We start from the raw sequence: 12,744 nt of genomic DNA, 5'->3' as shown, positions 1-12,744 counted from the left end.
GGGATCACCAGACACTTTTTGAAATTGCACGAGGAGTTGGTTGATGAGGCTGAAATAGCCTCACAATTTAACCCTGCAAAATGTAGTTGTCAGTATAGGATAAGCAGAGATCGTTCAGTCCGGGGATTGTAGGGTACACCTACACAAAAAGGTCAATTAACAAATAAAATAATAAAATGGGGGTTTTGAAAGTTGGTTCCTAATCTACTTAAAATAAAAACAAAATAAATAAAACTATATACAATGATCGACTTCCCTAACCTAGACCAATACCACTCGGAAATTACTAAGTGTAAAAACAGAAAATCCATTTCAACATGCTACAAAAATGTGCCCATCTTTAATGCCTAGATAAGAGCTCAAATGAAAAGCCTCAGCGGATCAATCCACTTATCTGATTCATTCTAATGTAGGCTTGGATCGGAAAAGTCCTTACCAAGCCTAATACTACTAACTTCCTAAAACACTCAGCGTAATTCTCTTAACTAGTAGTATTATCTAACCCTCGAATCAACTCACACGTGCAAATTAACCATTAGACATAGAATTTAACACGTAATTTCCAGAATCGTTTAACCATTAAAGCATGATTTTTACCACTCGTTAGAACTAATTACTACTTGTTTAACTCAGCGTCTTAACAAATAACAATTACTCTGGGCAAATTAAGCAAACACACAAGAACTCTCACCGTTATTCTAGCATGCAAACTTATTAACCTAACTCTGAAAATTACCTAAACACGTAAAAGGGCACAATATTGTAACATGCATCATAAAAGAATTCTCGAAATTAACTCAATAATAAACTAAAAATCTCAAAAATATTAATAAAAATATTCTAAAAATTCCGTGTCTCCAATTACACAACTCGCAAATTGAAACACACAAAACCGAAACAAAAATTATAAGTAGAGTCATAGTTACACTTTGAAGCTTTCCTCAGCGGCTTAACAACAAGGTGATGAACTTGTCTCTGCTATGGTGGTGGAGCGTCTTTGACTCAGCGCCTAAGAGCTTCGTAGATTGATGGATGGATGGTGGTTAAGGTCTTGTAGGAGCTGGAGGTTTGAAGAGTGAATTGGGCAGTCTTGGAATGGTTTTTGGCCAGGAAGTGATAGGCAATGAATTATCTTGGCTGGGAAGTGATCTTGGCTGGGAAGTGATGCAAATTCAGTTCTGGACGTTGCCTATTTATAGGGGAGCATTGGTTGGCTTTTGTCGATTATACACTTCATCATCGGACGGATGGGATTGCATCACAATTCCTTTAATTTCCCAACAGAAACGTCTCCTTTATGGCCTTAATTCATCTCATAATCGGGTCTTTTAACAAGCTGAAACATCTTTCTCTTATTTATTTTCCAGTTGAAACATATTTCTCCTTTATTCCCCAACCGAAAAACGTCTTTCTCCTTTATTCTCTAGCTGAAAACATCTTTCTCCTTTATTTCCCTTCTTCATTGCTTGGTCAAATGTCTTAAATACTTTATTTTATGACTCCATCATTGCTGTTTCCAAGAGTTCCACCAGGCAAGGTTTCCTACAACAAGAAGGAGAATATCAGAATTTTCTAGAGAAAATAAAGGGAATTAAAATGTAAAGACCGCAAAATCAGTCGACAGTTAGGAATCCTGATCCAGTTAGGATTTTTCAAGAATTTTACTTTTTCTGCCTATTTCACTCCAAACACTCAACAAGACTCTCAAAATGACTTAATGACTCAAAACACTAAACTAAGGGAGAAATAAGGCTAAAATGAGGCACATAATCAATAATATCGTCACACTTTTTTTGCTCCTATCATTGGTACTCCAATCAAATTGGATAAGAGGACTGCCAGTAAGTCTTTAGGTTTCTATGCAAGAGTTTTGGTTGTTGTCGATCTTTCAAAATCTCTCTGTGAACAAGTTAGGGTTGTGCGCACACATGGAGAATCGGTGATTGCCACGGTTGACTATGAGTCAGTCCCAGTGATTTGTCAAGCCTGTGGCATTGTTGGTCATCCTGTCAACAAGTGTAAGAACAGGACGAAGCCACCAGGCTGTGATCAAAGCGGTGAAGCTTCTGAACTGCCATCCAGTAGAAATCAGTGCACATACCAGCTAGATGGTGATCCGGTGGTAGCTGGGCGCGGGCGCTTCCGATCATGGAGGAACCGTCGTACACGTCGACGCTCCCGGCCGGTAACTGTGCTGCCAGAAAAGGACCTTGTGGCGGATGCAAGCTTACCCCCACCTCCTTCTGCTGGCCAACCAACTGCTATCACACATGAAAATGTAATTTTTCTAACCGTCCAAAATCTACCAGAACAACTAGTGCCTACTAGCTTCCAGGATGTTGCTGTGCGGCATACAGTGGAGCCAGTTTTGGCTGACGTTGGAGAGACCTCCTCCTCCTCCACTACTTCTGTACCCCCGGGTTTTAGTGCCACCATCGAACATATTCTGAGCAATGTTCCAGCCCTAGCTTAGAGGACTAACGTCCCATCAGGTGTGGACGTTGAGGTCACTTCAACAGGGGCTTTTGATGTCTCTGACCTGGACGTTGAAACTGAAAACTTGGTCAGTGGTACACTAGAGGATGGCGAGTTCATCCCTGTTAGGTCCAAGAATTCCATGAAGCTGCCTACACCTTTAGTTAAAACTAAAGTTAAGCCTAAGCAGGGGGCTAATAACCACAGTACAAAGTTGGCACTTGTTCACAAAGGTGCCAAACATAAACTTTTCTAATGATTGTTCTCTTCTGGAATGCTCGAAGTATGGCAAGTGTTGACACGCAGCGAGCATTAACCAACATGGTACGTGCACATAAACCCATATTTGTTTGTCTTTCAGAGCCATTTATTTTAGTTGATTCTATTCCGGTAGCTTTCTAGAGATCCCTTGGTCTCCGCCTTGTAACTACTAACAACAGGGGAAATTGGATCCAACCTTTGGTTCTTTTGCCATGAAGCTATCGGTCTACAGGTCCTACATGTGACTGCTAAACAAATCACGGTATCCTGTTCATTCGACTGTGTGCATGGCATATATACATGCGTCTATGCCAAAACCACTATGGCTGGGCGTAGACTCCTCTGGTTGGACTTGCGTTATGTAAGAGCGAACTGGGTTCTTGGGCCTTGGCTGGTTTTTGGTGATTTCAATTGTGTTTTTAGTGCTCATGAAAAATGGGGAGGAAACACACCCTCTGCAAGATCCTACCTGGACTTCCAACAAATGTGCAATTCTTGTGCTTTGCTTGACATTCCCACTAAGGGATTGGCCTTTACGTGGACTAATCGTCGCACTGAGGTTCGATTGGATAGAGCCCTTGGTAACTTAGAATGGATTGATTCTTGGGCGGTTATGGAGTGTTGCACCCTCACTAGAGCCACATCTGACCATTGCCGTATTCTCTTGACTTGTTCGAAATTCATGAATGTCATTAAGTCTACATTCCGATTCCAAAGTTGCTGGCTTCAACAACCAAACTTTCTGTCATTGGTTAGAGATTTTTGGGACACGCTGCAATTTTTTGGGTGCCCTCAGTTTGTCTTGGCTTCCAAGCTAAGGGCGTTGAAGGTGATGCTTAAGTCCTGGAGCCGAAACTCCATTGGGGATGTTCATTTAAGGGTTAAAGTTCCAAACAGACTTTGGATGCGGTTCAAGAGGAGATTTCTAGACTTGGTCCTACAGAGGATAGATTCTCACAGGAAGACCCCATGCACGGTTATGATCCGATCTTTCTTTGCAAGCTACTTTTCTTCTAGATTAGTCTCGTATCCAATGGTTAAAAGATGGGGACATGAATACCTCTTTTCTTCACAATATGGTCAAAATCAGGCGCTTAAACAAATCGTTCACATCACTTTTGGTGAATCAAGAGGTCATCAATGATGCATCAGCCATTGAAGCGCATGTGTTCAACATTTTGATTTATCCTTCACAAGGGACTCTAACATAGTGAACACTGGCATGGTGGAGCGGCTTATTCCTAGTCTTGTGACTGAGGCTGACAATGCAGCGCTGCTTTCTATTCCTACTATTAAGGAGATCTTTGATACTGTCAGAGGCATGGATGAGTTCAGTGCTCCGGGGCCGGATGGGTTCAATGGGAGTTTTTTCACTTTCTGTTGGCCTGTGGTGGGGCCTGATGTGATTTCAGTGGTTCAAGCTTTCTTTCATAATGGTTTCATTATGCCACACTTTAATTCAAATGTTGCTATCCTCATTCCAAAGCTGGAGGAGTCCGAAAGCATTTCAGATTTCAGGCCTATTGCCCTAGCCAACTTTGTGTTTAAAATTATCACAAAAATATTGGCTGATCGTTTGGGTTATGTTGCTGCTCGAATAATCTCTCCAAACCAAAGTGCGTTTATCAAAGGGCGGACTATTGTTGATCCAATCTCCCAAACCTCAGAGTGTATTAATATGCTTAACCGTAGCTGCAAGTATGGTAATGTGGCAATCAAATTTGACATTCGCAAGGCCTTTGACACTCTAGACTAGAGCTTCTTATTGAGAGTTCTAGATCTTTTGGTTTCATCTCTACCTTTATTGGGTACGTTCATAATATTCTAAATTCTACCTTCCTCTCTGTAAGTGTAAATGGCAAGACTTGTGGTTATTTTAACTGTTCATGGGGAGTCCGTCAGGGTGACCCCCTTTCACCCTTGCTTTTCTGCCTTGCAAAGGAGGCCTTGAGTAGGGGCGTCGACAATTTGGTTGCGCACAATAAAATTAAGCGCATCTCAGCCCCTCTGGGAGTTAACCCTCCATCATATGTTCTTTTTGTAGACAATGTCATGGTTTTTCTACAGGGACATTCAAGGCATTTAAAAAATTTAATGTCCTTTATGGATGAGTATGCCATGAATTCGGGTCAAGTCGTGAACAAGGCAAAGTCCAATGTCTAACTGGGTAAATCCTCAATTCCAAGACAACACCGTATCAAAAGAATTCTGGGGGTGAATATTGGCAGTCTTCCTTTTACCTACCTGGGAGTACCAATTTTTATTGGTACAGTGAGATCCGAATTTTTCCTCCCCATCGCGGACAAAATCAGATGTAAGTTGATCTCTTGGAAAGGTAAGCAACTCTCGCAGGCAGGTAGGCTATAGCTGATTTCTTCGGTTATTCATAGTCACCTCATTTACAGTTTCCAAATTTATGAGTGGCCACATGAGCTTTTATTGAAGGTGCAACATTGGACTCGTAATTTTTTCTGGAATGGGGACCCTTTGAAAGATGGTTATGCTTTGGTGGCTTGGAAAACTTGTTGTACGCCAAAGGAAGAAGGTGGATTGGGATTGAAAAACTTATTTGCACTTAATAAATCCTTGCTTCTGAAGCGGTGTTGGGAGGTAGTTGAGGGAGGGTCGCCTTCTACTTTGCTATTGCATGAGCGGTTCCTTACAGAAGGCCTTCAAAGCATCACTTCCTACAAAAAATCATCAATTTGGCTCGGTCTCAAGAAACTTTGGTCCTCACTAATTGCAAACCTGCAATGGGTAATTGGGGATGGTAAAGTGGTGCAGTTTTGGAAGGATAATTGGCTGGGTGATGTGCTTTTAGAGTCTACCAATTGTGATCCATTGTTTCACCATTTTCTTAATGACAAAGTGAGTGCTTTTATTGAAAATAGAGAGTGGAAAATTCCATGGAGTTTTCAGCAGTCTTTCCCTGATGTAGCTAACAACATTTTGGGTTTGCCAATCTCGTATGACGAGCGCAGTGATAGACCAGTCTGGGCTATGGAAAGTTCAGGTATTCTCACCACCAAGGCAGCTTATGTTTTTCTCTCCGTCCAACAGCCTAGACTAACTTGGGCAAAAAATATTTGGCACCCTGCTATTTAGCCACATAAGAGCTTGGTAGCCTGGAAAATTATGTTGGGAAAGATTCCAACTGATGAGCAAATGCAGCAACGTGGTAGGGCCCTTTGCTCTCAGTGCCACTTGTGCACGGTGGTGACAGAATCGATACACCACCTTTTTGTGAACTGTCCGGCAGCTACTGGCATATGGGATTGGATCTTCCCACTATTCAGGCTTCATTTTAATCCAGCCTATGCAACCAATGAGTTTTTTCAAGAGAATTTAACTTGTAATTTCTCTTTCTCTACTAAGCTGCTATGGTTCTTATTAGTTTGTAATATTTTTTGGTGCGTTTGGACTGAGAGAAATAGTCTTAAGCATGATGGAGGGGTTTTTGAGCCCCACAGGTTTAAACAAAAGGTGACCCTTTCAATTAGTGAATATGCTATATTGATCTTTAGTTCATCCTCTGTCCCTCAATCTGTTCCAATTTTTAGGGTTTTGGGTTTGTCTCAACTGCGGCCTACTGCTTCAAGAATTATCCAGGTACTGTGGTTCCTTCCTCCTCCTTTTTGGGTTAAAGTAAATACAGACGGATCATACCATGATCCGCTTCAGGCAGGGTGTGGTGGTGTTTTTAGAGGCAGTGAAGCCTCCTTTTTAGGTGCTTTTACTAAACGGGTAGCCGTCCCTTGTGCACTTGATGCGGAGTTGATTGCAGTAATTGCTTGTTTAAAGGGGTGGTTGAATTTGTGGGTGGAGGTGGACTCTTTGATTTTGTTCAGTTTTATTAATGATCCTCTTAAGGTCCCTTGGCGTCTGCGCACACAATGGAGAAACTGTTTGCATATGTCTAGACAGTTGAATATTCATTTTTCACACATATATAGGGAGGGGAATTCAATGGCTGATAAGCTTGCTAATTTTGGTGCTTCGCATGGAGATTTTGTCTGGTGGGATGTGATGCCTCAATTCCTGCATTTGGTTCTAGGTGGTGATTTCTCTAGTCGCCCATCATATAGATTTGCTTAAACTAGTCACTTATGGGGGTCTCTTATAAGTTCCCAGCTTGTTTTCTTTGTTCTGTTACTGTTCTTTGTTGATCCAGAGAATGGTTTTGGTCTAGTCCCCCATTCCCTATCTTTGTTTTCCTTTTTGTTTCAATAAACGGATCCGGGCATGGGGCTGAGCCTCCCAGCTTGGCTGGGTTCCAAACCTTAAAAAAAAAAAAAAAATAGTGAGAGCATTATGCTAAACCTACAATCTTGAATTGGAACGACTCCAGTGATTCATAAATCTTTTCATCAAGTTATTCATAGAAGACCATAAACAATAACTCCAAAGGTAATACGCATAGATTTAAGCAATTGAACCATAAATTCCTCTAGTTTTTCATAAACACAAAAGTTTGTACCAGACGCTGGAGCAATAGCTACAAGACTGGACGGCGAGCGAGATAGAGAGGCTTCCCATGTCGGCGATCATGGTGGAGATGACAGCCTGGATTGGTGACTGGGCTGCGGTTATGGAGTGTTGGCTAGTTAGGAAAGAGCCAGAAAATTCTTTAGAGACGGAAAATTTTTTAGAGATCATTTTCTTGATGGTGATTGGGTTTGTTAGAGATGGAAGTGATTCAAGTTTGTTAGAGACAAAGGGATGGAAGCCTATATACGTGGTTCTTGATCCTCGGGCCCCTACTTCACCAAAGGAAAAAAGAAATGATTAAAAGACCCGTGTTCGATTCTCGACTGGTGCAAATGTTTCATTTAAATCCCAATCCTCTTTCCTATTTTCTGGTGTAGCTCATGCAAATTTTTGTAGCCAAAAAAAAAAAAGAATAAAGATATTCAACACAAAGAAATACAGATCTTGAAACAAAAACACATAAATTTATCTTAAATTTTAGCTGGATCTATAGCTAGTCAAGTTTTTTGAAACAATAATACACAAATTTATCCTACATCTTATCTGAATCTATAACTAGCCTAGTTTTTTTTGTTGTTTTGAAGAGATCTCCTTTGACTGTGCATAGAGAAGCAAATTTTACTGCCGATGTTTTCCGATCATCCCATCTCTAGAAGCCTCTAGTGTTTTGTAACAGTCTTTTGCCAAAAAAAAAATTCTGGTTGTTTCCGATGGCACCCCTAATCCAATTGATGTGTTCTTCTTTTTAATGAAAGGTTGAAGCCTTCTTTTTTGCACAACAACGGATGGGTAATAGAAATTGAACAAAGGGATTTGGACCCAATCATAAGTGAGAGGTTGTGAGTTCGACTCACGAAAGACTACTTGTTGTATTTGAGTTTGTTGATGTAATAATAATAATAATAATAATAGTAAAAAAAATCGACGAGTAGTGGTGTCCTGACGCTGAGCCGAGAGTCGAGCACCGGCGCTTGTCCTTGGGAATGGTTCTGGCGTTGAGAACCAGGGGGAAGGAGGCGAGGTTGTTGCGTAGGGGGATTGGGAGGCCGATGTGGTCATGGTGCTGTAAGGGTTCACTGGAATCTAGACGGCATAGATCGGAGATTCTGGTGGTGGGTAGAGTGTAAGCTACTCAAACATAAATTTTTGGTGGGCGACTTTTCTACCAGCGACCACGTTGCTGATGGAGGTGGAGGTGCTATTGTGGCCAGGGTTGGTGGAAGTCAATTGCGACACCGGAGGGGCAGTTGTGGTCAATCGTGCTTGGGTGCCCTGAGCAGAAAGGCGAGATGTGTTGCTGGGCCAGTTGGACTTGATCTCCCCAAAAATTTAGATTTGGGATCCAGGAGGTGTCTTACGTGTTATTTTGCCCAATTTGAAGATTGTTGCTTCTCCGGACATGTTGATTCTACTTTCAAGTAACTCGATTTTTTCTACACTCTATAAAGTGTGGTTGAAGATTTTCTTTCAGTTTTTGCTAGTTGAACTATAAGTGTTTTATAATAGTGTTCTATTGTACAAGGAGTACTTATTGGTGTAGTACTATACACCTCCTATGATGTTCTATAAATAATAAGGAAAGTCATTCGGAACTATAGTAACCGTTAACTGTTTCAATAGAGGATTAAATACTGTTTACTCCTTGAACTTTTACCCAAAAAACACTTCAGTCCCTATCCTTCTAATTTCACACGTTTACTCCCTGTACTCTCAATTTTGGACCAATAGGTTCATTCCGTTACTCTCCGTCCAAAAATTCCGTTAATCACTGACGTGACAGACTTTTTGCGGTAAAATGTGTATTCTACCATAGTTTTTTTTTTTTAAATTTAATTAATTATTTTATTTTTTTTCGAAAATGGATATATATATATATATATATATTTTTTTTTTTTTGGGTCTCTTCATCCATTCGATTCCTCCTTCCTCAAATCTCTCTCTATCTTTTCCTGGTTAGCATAAAAGGCAAAAGCAGCTTCTTTTCTCCTTCTGCCAACCCAACATGACTACGAAATCCCAATCCCTAAACCTCAATTTTCCCTCAAAATTAACCAAAGCATGAAAGCCCAATTCATTTCAGAGATGAGGTTGTGAATTGGGATTAGTCAATTTGGTGGGGTTGAGTTGATTTCGTGGATTCAGGTGACTCAAAGCCTCAAACAATCAAACTCATCTTTCGATTCAAAACCCAGAACCTCACCTCAAATTCCCAAACTTTATCAGTCCCGGACCTTGTGCATACCTTTGTAGGAAGAGCCATGATTTCGTCGCCCTCTGCCTTCATCCTCCGCACTCTCTCACAGTGACACAGTCTCACTCTCGGCCTCCAGCTTGATAGCTTGCATCAGCGTGTTCTTGTCCAATGACAACCATTTTTTCACAAATCAGTAAATCTAGCTCTAACATGGTCCAAATCTCCAGTTCCCGAATTCGAATTGTTGAATGCAGAAACCTCCGGCTTCGTATCTTCCATGTTCAGCACAGCAGGTGGACTCATCTAAACCGAATTTTTGTCGGCACAGATCTGCGTGATTTTTCAGTATGAGAAGGAGAGTATACCCCAAGGCCCAATAACGAAAATGACGGTGTTTTCAGGGATCGGAATCAAAACAGAGGAAGCAGAGCTCTTTCTCTTTCTCAAAGGTTGAAAGAAACCCTATCTTTATTTCTCTTTCTCTCTAATTTTTTTGCTTTGTGGATTATTTTTTTTCTTTGGAGTTGGTTTCTTTGGGTAATGATGCTCTATGTTTTTGGAGGAGAGAGAGAAGAAGAGATTAGGCATGCCAAGAGATGCTCTAAAACAGTGACGAAGAAGGGTAGAATGGTTGCCGAAGTTGAACTTCCATCTTTCGAAAATGTGAACAAGATATGACAGATGATAAAAATATAAAAAAATAAAAAGATAAACAAAAAGAGAAAAATTTAATTAAATTAAAAAAGAAGAAGAGGGTAAATAGACATTTTACCGCAAAAAGTGTGCCACGTAAGTGATTTAACAGAATTTTTTGACGTAGAGTAACAGAATGGACCTATTGATCCAAAATTGAGAGTACAAGGAGTAAATGTGTGAAATTAGAAGGACAGAGACTAAAGTTGTTACGTCCCAAACCTAAATTTACTGGTTTACTAATCATTAGGACGGTAAACGACATTTACTTTCACTTTTACTGCGTTTCAGGACTTTTAGGGGGCCCTAAAATATGACATTTTGTTCGGGTCAAAATTTGAGAAAATGTTCTTCATGAAAGTTGTAGAGGACGTTAAACCGAGCGCGTGCATATGTGAAACGTAAAAATCGGAGTTCATATGTGAAAGTTATGGCCAAAATACTAAATTTACTGTTCATAATAATTTTCTATAAATAGCCGAGTTACTGTGGTAAGTTTCCATTTTCGGAAACTTACCGAGCCCTCTCCCTTCTCTCTCCCCGATTCTCTCTTCCTCTCTGACCTCTTCACCTTCTTCCGGCCATAACTCCTCCATCTGGCGACGGATTTTGACGTATAAGATATCGTTGGAAAGCTCTCTTCCTTCTCTTCATTTCTGGGTTCGTTTCGTAGCTTAATATGAACTGTGGAAGGTGCAGCAACGAGAAGAAGAGGACAGTCATTGTAGCAGTTTTGAGTCAACGCCGATATTTTCCGATTCCGGCAATATCCGGCCACCAAACTGGCGTCGAAGGTTTGGTTTTTGACATAGATCATTACCCCTAAGGTCTTTCATTTCAATTTGCAGTGTAGAGGTCGAATTAACAATTTCAATTTCTAGGGTTCTTGGAATTTCTGGAATTTTTTTACCGGCCAAATTGGAGCTCTTCCAGGTAAAATTGGAACATGTTGTAGTTGAGAAAGAGGTTGGGTTTGTTGAGTAGATGGTGCTGCCAAATTTTGGTGGCCATCGGAGGTGGTTGCCGGTGGCGCGTGGGGCCCACGCGCTACCACTGTTGGTGCGCGTTGAGGCGTGTAGGGCAGTGTTTTAATTTCGGTTTTTAGCCCATTAAATTGTATATATGTTGTAGAGCTTGTATGTGAAGTTTGGTGAATTATGGAGGAGTTTGGAATTTTTTGTGAATTTCCGAAGTTTGAAGTTTTGTGATTGAATTGTTGGAAATTCGGCCGTCGGATTTCCCTCGTTTTCGTTGTGGAATATGCTAATTGAGGAATTGGTGTTGTGGGAGAGATTTGGGTTGAATTTGAGAAGTAATGGAGATAGGGATTTTCAGGTTTCGTTTAGGTTCGTAATTATTTTATCAGATTGCCGTTTACGGAAATATAATTGTGTACAGGGCAATGCCGCGAGCTACGGTTAAATGAAGGAATTCTTTTGCATGGTCGCCCAATAGTACTGTGAGTGGACTTTTGTTTTAAATAATGATGCATGCGTTTATTTTCTTGAATTAATGCTTTATTTAATTAACATATTACTTTTCGAGCATATGAATTGATTTCGGAATTTGATTTCGATTTATCTCGTGGATTTGCTTTCAATAATGATTTTCATGAAGTAATTATGATTTATACCGGTTGTGAATTTCGGATATTAATTTGTTATGCTCGGATTCGAGTTTATAATTTATGTTGAATTTCGACGAATTATTTTTCCGAGGTGATTTCCGGAATTATACTACTTATATTATAGTTTTATTCGTCGATTTGAGATTTTATAAGAGATTTTCGAAATGAGATTTCGTTGGAGTTAGTTTTCATATTAATTTATCGACCTTCGGTTTTGGCGTTGGGAATGCCTTGATGATGATCTAATTATTCTTTTAGCGTGTGGGACACGCTGTCGATTTATGTGACTTTCTACGAGAATTTCTGGGTACAGTTACTGTACCCGTGTTTTCTTTATTCGCGGGACTTATGGGGAAGCCTTACTGATTTTCGATTTTCGTATGATTTTAATCCACCATACCTGGGTTGTCATGTTTATTGCTAGCTAGCCTATTAGTACTCCTCCCTGCTTATTATGTGTTCGTGGGTGAGTAAGAGCAGAGCATGGGATGCTCCAGAGTGTGGGACACTCCGACCCGAGCCTGGGAGGCTCCCTTCTTTCGTATGGTGAAACTTCTTCCCCATATTTTATCGTTGCTTGACTAGCGGGGCTAGTCGTATTTTCACTGTAGCCAGCGGGGCTGGTCTTATCTTCTTGAGAAACGAGATTTCAGTTTTACGATATAGTTTTCAAATGTGGTGACTAGCCTCGCTAGTCGATTTATCGTTTTGGAATTCTTGGATTTAAAGCTAAATATATTTTTCTAATTGTTGCATGCATCGGTTTTTAATGAAATAAATGTGGGAAAGTATGAAATCATTTTTCTTTTAAATTGTTTATTTTTGTCCACTCACGCTAACGTTTTTCGTCTACTTTCCCCTGGGCCTTTCGGTTTCTAATGCCCAGTTTGCAGGCGAATTAGTGGAGCCCGTACATGACATTTGAGGCATAGTTATCACTACTTCCGCAGTGTAGGATCGCTTGATCCTTTACTCTTCTTTTTATATCCCTGTGTATAGTAGTATT

The sequence above is a fragment of the Rosa chinensis genome, chromosome 2 (assembly GCF_002994745.2).
Source record: "Rosa chinensis cultivar Old Blush chromosome 2, RchiOBHm-V2, whole genome shotgun sequence".
In the NCBI taxonomy this organism is placed as follows: Eukaryota; Viridiplantae; Streptophyta; class Magnoliopsida; order Rosales; family Rosaceae; genus Rosa; species Rosa chinensis.
This window is presented reverse-complemented; position numbering follows the sequence as displayed.